Raw genomic sequence first — 9,868 nt, 5'->3', positions numbered from 1 at the left:
CTTACACTAGTTATATGGGGTGTCCATAAATCAGAATGAACTAATTCAAACATACGAGACGTTTTAATACTAGAAGATGAAAAAGGTAAGCGACAATGCTTCCCAAGCTGACAAGCATGACAGGCGGGAAGTTTATTAGAAGTACTAGATATAAATTTGGGAGAATGTAGAAAGTTAAAAACATAAGAGTTGGGATGACCAAGATGTCTGTACCAAATAAGGAGAGAAACATCAACGCAAGAGGTAGCTAGGAGAGAATAAGTCGGTGATAGAACGATAGGATAAAGGTCACCAACACTATCACACCTTTGAATAAAGGCACATGGTTTAAAATCCTTCACATTGAAACCAAAAGGGTCAAACGTGACAGAAACATAATTATCAGTGGTAAATTTACGAACAGAAACAAGATTTTTAACAAGATTGTTTGAAACAAGTACATTATTTAAAGCTAAGTGTTTGTAAGAATGCAGAAAAAAAATGTTTGACCAATGTGAGTGACTAAAAGTATAGCACCATTACCAACCATTATTTATTTAGTAGTACAAGGTGTTAGAGAGAGCATGTTACCTGAATTGAAGGACATTTGAGATATAGCACCGGAGTCCATGTAAGAGTTGTTGTCGAGCAGTAGCTGAACTGACATGTCTTGGAATACATACGCCAAGTATGTGAACTGCTAAGGAGCAGATTGCCCATTACCACCGAAGGACACACCACTGGAGAAATGTAGTTGTTGTGAAGTTTGTCTGAGGTTTGCATTGACATGTTGATGGGATACTGGTCCGTGAGGAGAATCTGTCGGCATTAACGGCTACTGCTGATAGAATGAAGGATGTTTAGCATGAAGTTGCGTCTGTGAAAGCAACACTGATCCGAGCTATGCAGGTGACGCAAAGAAAGGTTGTTGAGATGGCGTAGGAGACAGTTGGGGTCGATGAGAGTGTTGTTGTGATAGAAGTTGTTGATGCGCAACAGGAGTGTGACCGAAGACAGCAGGAGGTTGCCCCAAAATTGTAGCAAAGGTTAGTTTCAAATCGATGGAATTGTTTTGAGAGAATTTTCTTGAAGCATTTCCAGTGTTGTTCCATTTTTTGTTCCATCAATTTTTCTGTTTTCCGGAGGTTTTTTATGAAGAATAAAGAGCTGCACTTTGAGGCGTGGATGAGTCAATGAGAGATTTCGAAGCTGCCTTGCGAGAAGCATGCAATAGGAGCATTTTTTGGCCTAAAAAAGGAGGGGAATGGCTTCGTATTGGTGATGACGTCCACAATGCTATGATAGGAGGGTGGAAGTTGTCTCAAAACTTGCAGTACCAACTCAATTTCAGTGATGTTTAAGTCTACATCTTTGAGGTCATCAACAAGATTCCTGAGTGTGTGAGAAAACTAGGTAATAGAACTTGAACCCTTATTGGTATTCCGAAACTGATCCTATAATTGTAGCATTCGAGAATTTTGTTGTTATGGAAAAATTCATCCAATCTGTCCAAAAGTTCTTTTGGTGGTACAATCATCACTGGATATAATTTGTAGTAATCCGGGATCACATGTACTATAAAACCAAGATTTGATGCGAGTATCAACAATAAAACCATTCTTCTTCATCATCATTTGTTGGAATGGATTTTTCGAAAAGATGACCATAAGAAAAAGTGCCTCTACACAAGTCGGAAAAGATTGGTTTCCAAAGCTTATATCTTGACCCATCAAAGTTCAATTTAAAACTAAATTGATTGTATACATTTATGAGAGTACACATTAAATTTAGTTTTTATGGGGTTGTAGTAGAGGATGAACCGGGAGTAGAAGACATATGTAACGACCCAAATTTCAACCCAAAATTTTCAATTAAAACTTTAAGTGTTTATTCAAATCACAGCTACAAATCTTAAAACATTTATGAGAGTATCATTAAAAGTTATCATGTACACAAGTCCCCCATTTATGAGATGCAATCGAGCCCTGCCCCTCCGTGAATATAACAAAACCTGAAACATGTAAACCAAAAATCGTAAGCACAAAGCTTAGCGAGTTCCCCAAAATACCACACACAACACAACACAAATAAACAACTATGGGTTATCAACAACCCTGGGGACTATCAGCATTCCCAGTGGGCTAACAGCACGGCCGGTGGGTTATCAGCAACCCTGGACACTATCAGCAGTCTCAGTCACATATAAACAACATAACACAATATTAACAGCTAGACCCAGCTGGTCATCACAAATACAACTATTCTACCACACAAGCTCATACAAACATGGAAGAGTCACAAAGACAGCTAGCATCCTACATACATAATTTAGTGAGCTGACATTGGTTCCTTCGACTCACAAGCACATGGGGAAGACTCACTCTCAATGGCTGAAACAACCAGATAAATGCTCGAACTGTTGATCCGGGAAACCTCCGCACTAAATATCATCAAGCAATATCCTTATTAATAATCATGTCATAAACCACAACCGGGCCCTGCTCAAAGACACCCAAAAGCCTACAATGGCCCGAAATCCTAAATTGTACCCAAAACCCACTATGGGCCCAAATCCAAGAAGGCCCAAAGCCTAACAATGACCCGAACTCAAAAAGGAGTAGTGACCCAATAATCCCAAAAACCTTAATAGTCCAAATATGGCCCAAACCGAAAAGTCAACAAAAGTCACCGATAGTCAACAATCTGAGTACGGCCTATATACTCGATCTATGCCCAGCGTACGCCACCTTTTGCCAATACACGATGCGTACAATATGGATATGCCCAACATACTCCACAGCAGCCCAAACTCATCATTAAAGGCTTACATGGTTAAGCCACTAAGTCCACTTCTCAGATCTGATCCCAAATAATGTCTTAACCCATGAAGTCTAAAAATTTAAGCCTTTGCATGGCTGGAAAGAGTTTAAACCGTGAAACTCTAACTTGATCCACACTCAACACTACCAAAATCTTGCATGGCTAGAAAAGGACCATCCATTAACCATTTTTATGAATGTATAAGTCCTCAAATGCATGAAAGGACAACTAATAAGCTCTGGAGTACTACATACTCACAAAGGTCCAAGATTTGGGAAAAAAGTTCATGAAAAACCCATCTATGGAGATCTAAAAGGAAACTCGTCAAGGTATGAACTTTATACCTTTAGAAGATGCACCAAATAGAGTAGTTTCTGGATCCAAAAGCTTGTAAGCAACGCCACCTTCTTCAATAGTCTTCTTCTTCAACAAATGGCCACCAAAATCACCACCAAGCTTCAATATCTTCACTCACAATGGATACACTCGATTTTAGGGTTTGGAAAGAGTGGAAGCTGATTAGGGGAGGTCCAAAGGTGAATTAATGCCTTTAAATAGGGGTGAAACCCTAAAAATTAGGGTTTGGATTCAGCGTACGTACGCCCCACATACTCCTAGTACGCCCAACATACTAGGTTCAACTCCACGATCATCTCTTGCCTAGTACTCCCGACGTACACCCTGTACGCCCGACGTACTAGGCTAAACCTAAGAACCCTCCAACTTAGAATGGTCATAACTTCTTCGTTCTAACGCCGATTTCAACGTTCTTTATATCTACAGAAAGGTAATGAAAAGCCCCACAATAATATCTAGGTATCTTGGACTAAGAATTCTTCGAACAAAAATCCATTTTTTATGCAAGAAACCAACCTATGACTTTTACCACTCTACCCTTCGGCCCGAAGCACAATCCAAAGGATTTAGGTCTCATAACCTTGATTACCTCCTTATAAAAAGGTCTGAACATCGCCTTCTTAAGGCCCAATGCCCTCATACAATCGACTTCAGGCCTACAACCCTGAATCACAGAATGACCAGGAACAGGATGTTACAACATAATTGTACCTTGGAGACAAAGCAGTCGATGGGAAGAAAGTGGAGGAAAGTAGATCGATCATAGTAGTTGTAACAATAGAGAGCTGCAAAGTCTGGAATGAAATTAAAGGGTAGCAGGGAATCGACAATGGACCAATTCGATTTAGACACACACACCAGAAACTCTTTGCAGCAACAGTAACTGAAGAGCGAAGTGTAGCTAACCGGAAAAAAAATAAACATGCGGGAAAAATATATGATGTCGTACGTGATTTGAGTAGGTTAAGAAAAACCCTAGCTTGATATCATGTTAATTAGGGTAAAAGTCTCATTAATGAGAGGATGTGTATCTAGTATATTTATATTAACGGATGTTACAATAGGGTCCCTACACTATATATTTAGTATAAATAAAGTTATAAACTATCATAGACTATTCTATTAAATGAGTATGAAGATTTGGTGGATTTCTTCAAAATTAAAATCTTAGAAACATATTATTACACACGTATCCTTCCTAATAAATGAATGTTTTTTTACCACATGTCACACTCTTATTCAATTTGTCAAATGTCATTTTATGGTTATTTTGAATTAATTGTTTTTCCACATGTCATTTTATGAGCTTTCTTATGTTATTAAATTTCACATAATATTTTAATGTAATAATTACAATAAATATACTAATAAATGAATATCAATTTTATTAATGGACTTGCCTTTTAATTTCAAAAATTTCAAATTAAAGTTCATTAATTTCTTTTATTTATTTATTTAAATTATTGGTTTAAATTTAAAAGATAAAAAACATTTCAATTTTAATAATTTACTATTTTTCTTATTTTTTTTTATAAATTCAAAGTTCTTAAACATTTAGATTTTTATATTTATTTGTTTTTAAATTAACCCACGTAATACATGGGTCTCACAACTAGTGATTTAAAATGTGGTTGAAATGACTTGATTTAAAATGTTATTGGGTTTTGTATCTATCAAATCCATTTTTACTTACCGTAACCCCCAATTTACTTATTGTACACCCTAATTCAAATCAAGGAGTACAAACATTAATGAGGACAGTGGCAGACCCTCATAGGGGCCTGGGGAGGCCATGGCCCCCTGCTTTTAGTTGTCCTAATGTATGTATATACACAATCAAGTTGAAAAAATAACTAGAATTGATGGGTTTTGAGCATTACAACATTCCTATGGTGCACATGCAACCCTAATTGCTTTGGATCTAAGTTTTTCTCTATTGAACATGCATATTGAATATCAAAGCATTGAACCCTCAAACTAGCATACACAATTCGAAATTCATATGAAGATTAGGGTTAGAACATTACCTCACTTGTTATGTAGCAATAACAAGTTCAATCCTTGAAGATCTTGACCTTGAAAACTTAGTGCCCCAAGTATTGCACCTCTAATGGAGTCACAAACACTCAATGCAAAGGAAGACTTGGAGAGAGGTGAAAATCGGCTAGGGAAACTCTTAGAATACTTAGGGTCGATTTCACCAAGTATGAGGGTCTATTTATAGCTGTGGATGCTAGGGTTTTCAGGTGGAAACCCTAATACCTTGCTTAAGGCTTAAGCAGCCCATGGACTCCCTCTTTAGAGCCCTTGGATGAAATCTTATGGTCTTACCCATAAATTTCGTCCACTCCACTCTATGGAGTCCATTAGCCCAGTTTTGTAACTATCAATGAAGTACAAAACAACCCCTCCATTATTAATTAGTTCCTTTTAATCCCAAAATTAATATGAAATTAATTTATCATTAACTACTAATTAATTATATGATTTCCAAATAATATATTAATCTTATAATATATTAATAAAATCATTCTGAGTACCAATTTATTACTCATATAAAAATCCAACTTTCTTTCTCCATTAGTCATCCTGTCAAGTTGCATGAGTGAAGGCAACCCAAAAGGACCATGCTCATAATTAAATCAAGTACATACCAAATATAGTTATGGGCTTAGACACCTAATCCAACAGTCTCCCACTTGGATAAGTCTAATAACTATTATTGCAAGTATAACTTCAGAATCTGATTAGCAATCGTAGCTTTCAAAAGCCGCTATCGAACTCTGATCTTATCAGTAACGCGTCCTTTAGATAAGGGATCAAATATTCCTCTTTTCTACAAGATATCCAATAGACAAGAGACATGGATTATGATCAATCTCTCTGTCCAAGTTCTGTTTCCCGATTTCCGATTTATGACGACTGACTAATTGAACAAATCAAATTAGTCCAGGATTGGACAAGTGCTTCAGGTGTCATTACTAAATCATCGAGGGGCCCACAGATATCGCTTTTATCCCATTTAGGGTAAAAAGAATGGATAAACTTTGACTCATATGCTTGTACTATTTACTCATCAAATCCCACACAACAATATGTTTTATAACATCAAGTTACTGATGCGTTTACGTATTATCAATGTGCAACCGACTCGTAAACAACAACTATATTGCTCCGTTTCAAGAATATAAGATATTATCGTCTCACAATCACTCGTAATAAAATCTATGAAGTGATTCAAATGAGCGTGGGTTTTAATCCAATACTCAAATTCCTATTTCAGGAGTACTCATGAACACTGCAGCAAACGTTTGTCATGTCTAAGCACTTAGACAATCTACAGACGGATTCATGACAGTCTTACTTCATTACTTACTTCCAAAGTATGATTGACTGTGGATGTTTAAATAATCTTATTATTCAGGAAGTAAAACATGCGAAGTGAAACACAAGAATAATCCAATCCAATATGGTCTCAAAACTTTTGAATATAAATAAAAACACTTATTATTTAATCACCATTTTAACTAGACCTTATTCATTGTATAATGTTTCGACTAATCAACTTAGCACTTGAATTTAAAACAATAGTCATCCCATGCTCCAAGCATGCACACTATGTTTATCTATGGTCCTTCCTTTGTGAAATAAATCAATTGAACACATTTTCCAATGATGCTCATTTCACAATTCCCTAATCCTTATAAGTGTAAGAATACAAAATTATTGCCACTAATAGAATCTGTTAGAGTCTAAACTTTCACGCAATGGCCCTTTTGTAATGTCGAGGCACCAAAGTCACAGAGACTTGGACAACGATATTACAAAGCGTTCCATTAGAGATTGTTACAAGGCAATTCCCCGGAAATGAAGTCTCACATTCAAGGTACATTCCTTGAACATCCTTCTTGCATAAAAGTTTCCAACATAGATTCTTAATATCCAACTCCCATTATGGAAACATTTCCGTAATTTCCATATGACTATCCATTCTAGATAGAATCCTATCTATTCATAATTATATCAATATGTTCCATCCATTACTATTCTTCCAACTGTCCACAAGCAACCAATCTTCGGTAAACCTCAAATTGTCCTTGACAGCTGCTTAATATCTTTAGTCATATCCAGTTCTGGTCTCTTTTCCCTCTTAATGCGTTAGGCATTTGGAAAAGTCAGAACAGCGAATATTATAGCATATGCAATCGATCCTATACCCGAAGCATATGGAATATGATTCATAATGTCTTACATAAAGACATGATACTAGACCAGTCTCTTGCTAAAATATTTCCATATATAGAATTTCCTATGTTGAAACATTTCAACATGACATTCATATGCGTTCATGACTAAGTTCTATTAAAATTTCAATCTAAACTTTTTGATTCGAAATGAAGTATAAATGCCCTCTTCTTTAAACCTTACTATAGCGAAATAATTTCCAAATTCTGCAACTTTGAAAATTTAGAACTTTGTTTCCTATAAATAGCATTGCTAACTTGCAACACTTAACATAATAATTACGCTCTCACTAGCATAACAATTATGTTCTTATTAGCATAAAAATTATGCTCCCACTAGCTTTGACATGTATCCAGAAATCAACTGGACTTCTAGAAATCAATACATATTGACTTTCTTACCAAAGTTCAGATTTCTGATATGTGGTCCTTCGATAAGTCTCTATCTAAGACTTTTCAAGCTGATACACCTTTCATTAGACAGCCTATGTATGTGTCTAAACCTTTTCAGAACTTATAGCAATAAGTCCCGAATGTTCAAACTAATTGTCATTTCTCACAATTCGAACTATGAAGAGGGATACCGTAATCATATTCGAATTTAAGAACACATTTATCACAACTGCTAAATCCTTTAAAATCTACTAGTGAAAGTGTAACGCCCGTAGATCCGGGCTAGTCCATTTAGAGATAATAGGGGTCGAAAATGACTTTTCGACAAAAGATTATTTAGAATAACTAATATTAACCAAGTTGTATAATATGTCTCAAGGGTTCCATACATATAAAGAACGCCGAAATCCGAGTTATAACGAAGAAGTTATGGTCCGTCGAAGTTTTTCGGCAAAACCGGCACGGCACCGGGAGACGTAAATAGTGAATTCACGATAAATGAATTTTTAGCCTTATTAATCTAAAAAAAAGTTGTAGTATACGTTAAACCGAGAACATACAAAAAAAGAACGCCCAAATCTGACTTTGTATGAGGAAGTTATGAATTTTCTAAGATTTGGCATAACAATACACGGCCTGAAACTCGAATTTTAGTTCGAGCGGTTTTTGGCCTACGCGACCTAAATGAGAGTTGAAGATCTCATTAATATGAACTCAACGATAAAAACACAGACGAAAACGGAGTCCGTATGAAGGAGTTACGAATTCTTCGCGGTCATTTAACAGTCTAATCTCCTCGTACTGTTAAATTTAAGATCGGTCAAGAATTAGCCGACGGAGTCTAAATGTAAGTTGTAGACCTTGTCTTTACCTACACGTGGATATAAAGAACGTTGAAAACGAAACTCGTATGCGAATGTTACGGGGTGTAGAAGTCGGCAGGGTGTTGTGTGAAATCGGGTGACGTGGCTGAATATGGGCCAAGGCTTTCTCCCCAAGGCAAGCCACCAGGTGGTGGCACCTGGCCATGGACTCGACGAGTAGTACCCCCTACTCGACGAGTAGGGCAGGATTCCAGCCTATAAATAGAGGTGCCGGGTTCCCTCATTCTTCACACCATTCCAACTTTTTTTTTCTCTCTCTCTAAACTCTCTCTCTAGCCCCCAAAACCCCCCCTAAAGTCTAGGTAAACCCCCTAGCTCCTGAAGGAAGCCCCGAGGCTCCCGAAGCCCCAAGAAAAGAGCCTTTCGGCTTGGAAACGCTGCTCCAGCGAAGCCCGGTTTGTGAGAAAACCCGCTGTAAGTGAGCTACACCTAACATATCTTTAGTATAGCTTATGTTTTAATATAGTAATGTTATTAGGAACTTATAATGAGTATATGGGCTATTATTATGAGTTATATAAGTGTCGTTATAATATATTTTTAACCACTCACGGTACGGGGAATCTGGTTTAAAGGGCCGCATAGGGTTGTTGGATTTCAGAAGTGCTATATGCCAAAATGGTCCTGCCCTCCGGTGGTTTATGTCTGGCCCCTGTCTGTACATAGTGGTTGGAAAATATTGTTTAAACGCTTATATAATAATAATAATGCTAACACTAATAATTAGTCACAGTAAATATTAGACTAAAATCTAGTGGTAATAATACTAGGTTTCGTCGGAGGAAAATAGAATCGTTAGAAGGGAAGCGCTGCCCGAGTTTGGAATCATCACTTTAACAAATGAGTGCATAGTTACTTTCATCTTACATATAGATATGAAGTATTTAATATAAATTACGTGCTATGTGTGAATATTATCTGTATACTTGCTATCTATGATGGAAGAACAATTTTATACATGTTTTAAATGATTTAAACTGTATATATATTTTATATCTACAAAATATGTTGGATAAACATGGGTAGATGAAATATGAGTCGGATGATGAGGTGAGAGGTGAAATAGACCATGAGGTGAGGGTGAGAGGTGGACGATGTGAGAAGCCTTTTACCCAAATGTTGTCCCCGTCATCTAGTAGAGTATGGATGACAACCACGGACTATTCTAGACAGTCCAGTGTAACACTAGCA

The sequence above is a fragment of the Lactuca virosa genome, chromosome 3, assembly GCF_052849685.1.
Source record: "Lactuca virosa cultivar CGN04683 chromosome 3, Lactuca_virosa_CGN04683_v6, whole genome shotgun sequence".
In the NCBI taxonomy this organism is placed as follows: Eukaryota; Viridiplantae; Streptophyta; class Magnoliopsida; order Asterales; family Asteraceae; genus Lactuca; species Lactuca virosa.
The sequence above is the reverse complement of the archived record's forward strand: the minus strand, read 5'-3'. Positions refer to the sequence as shown.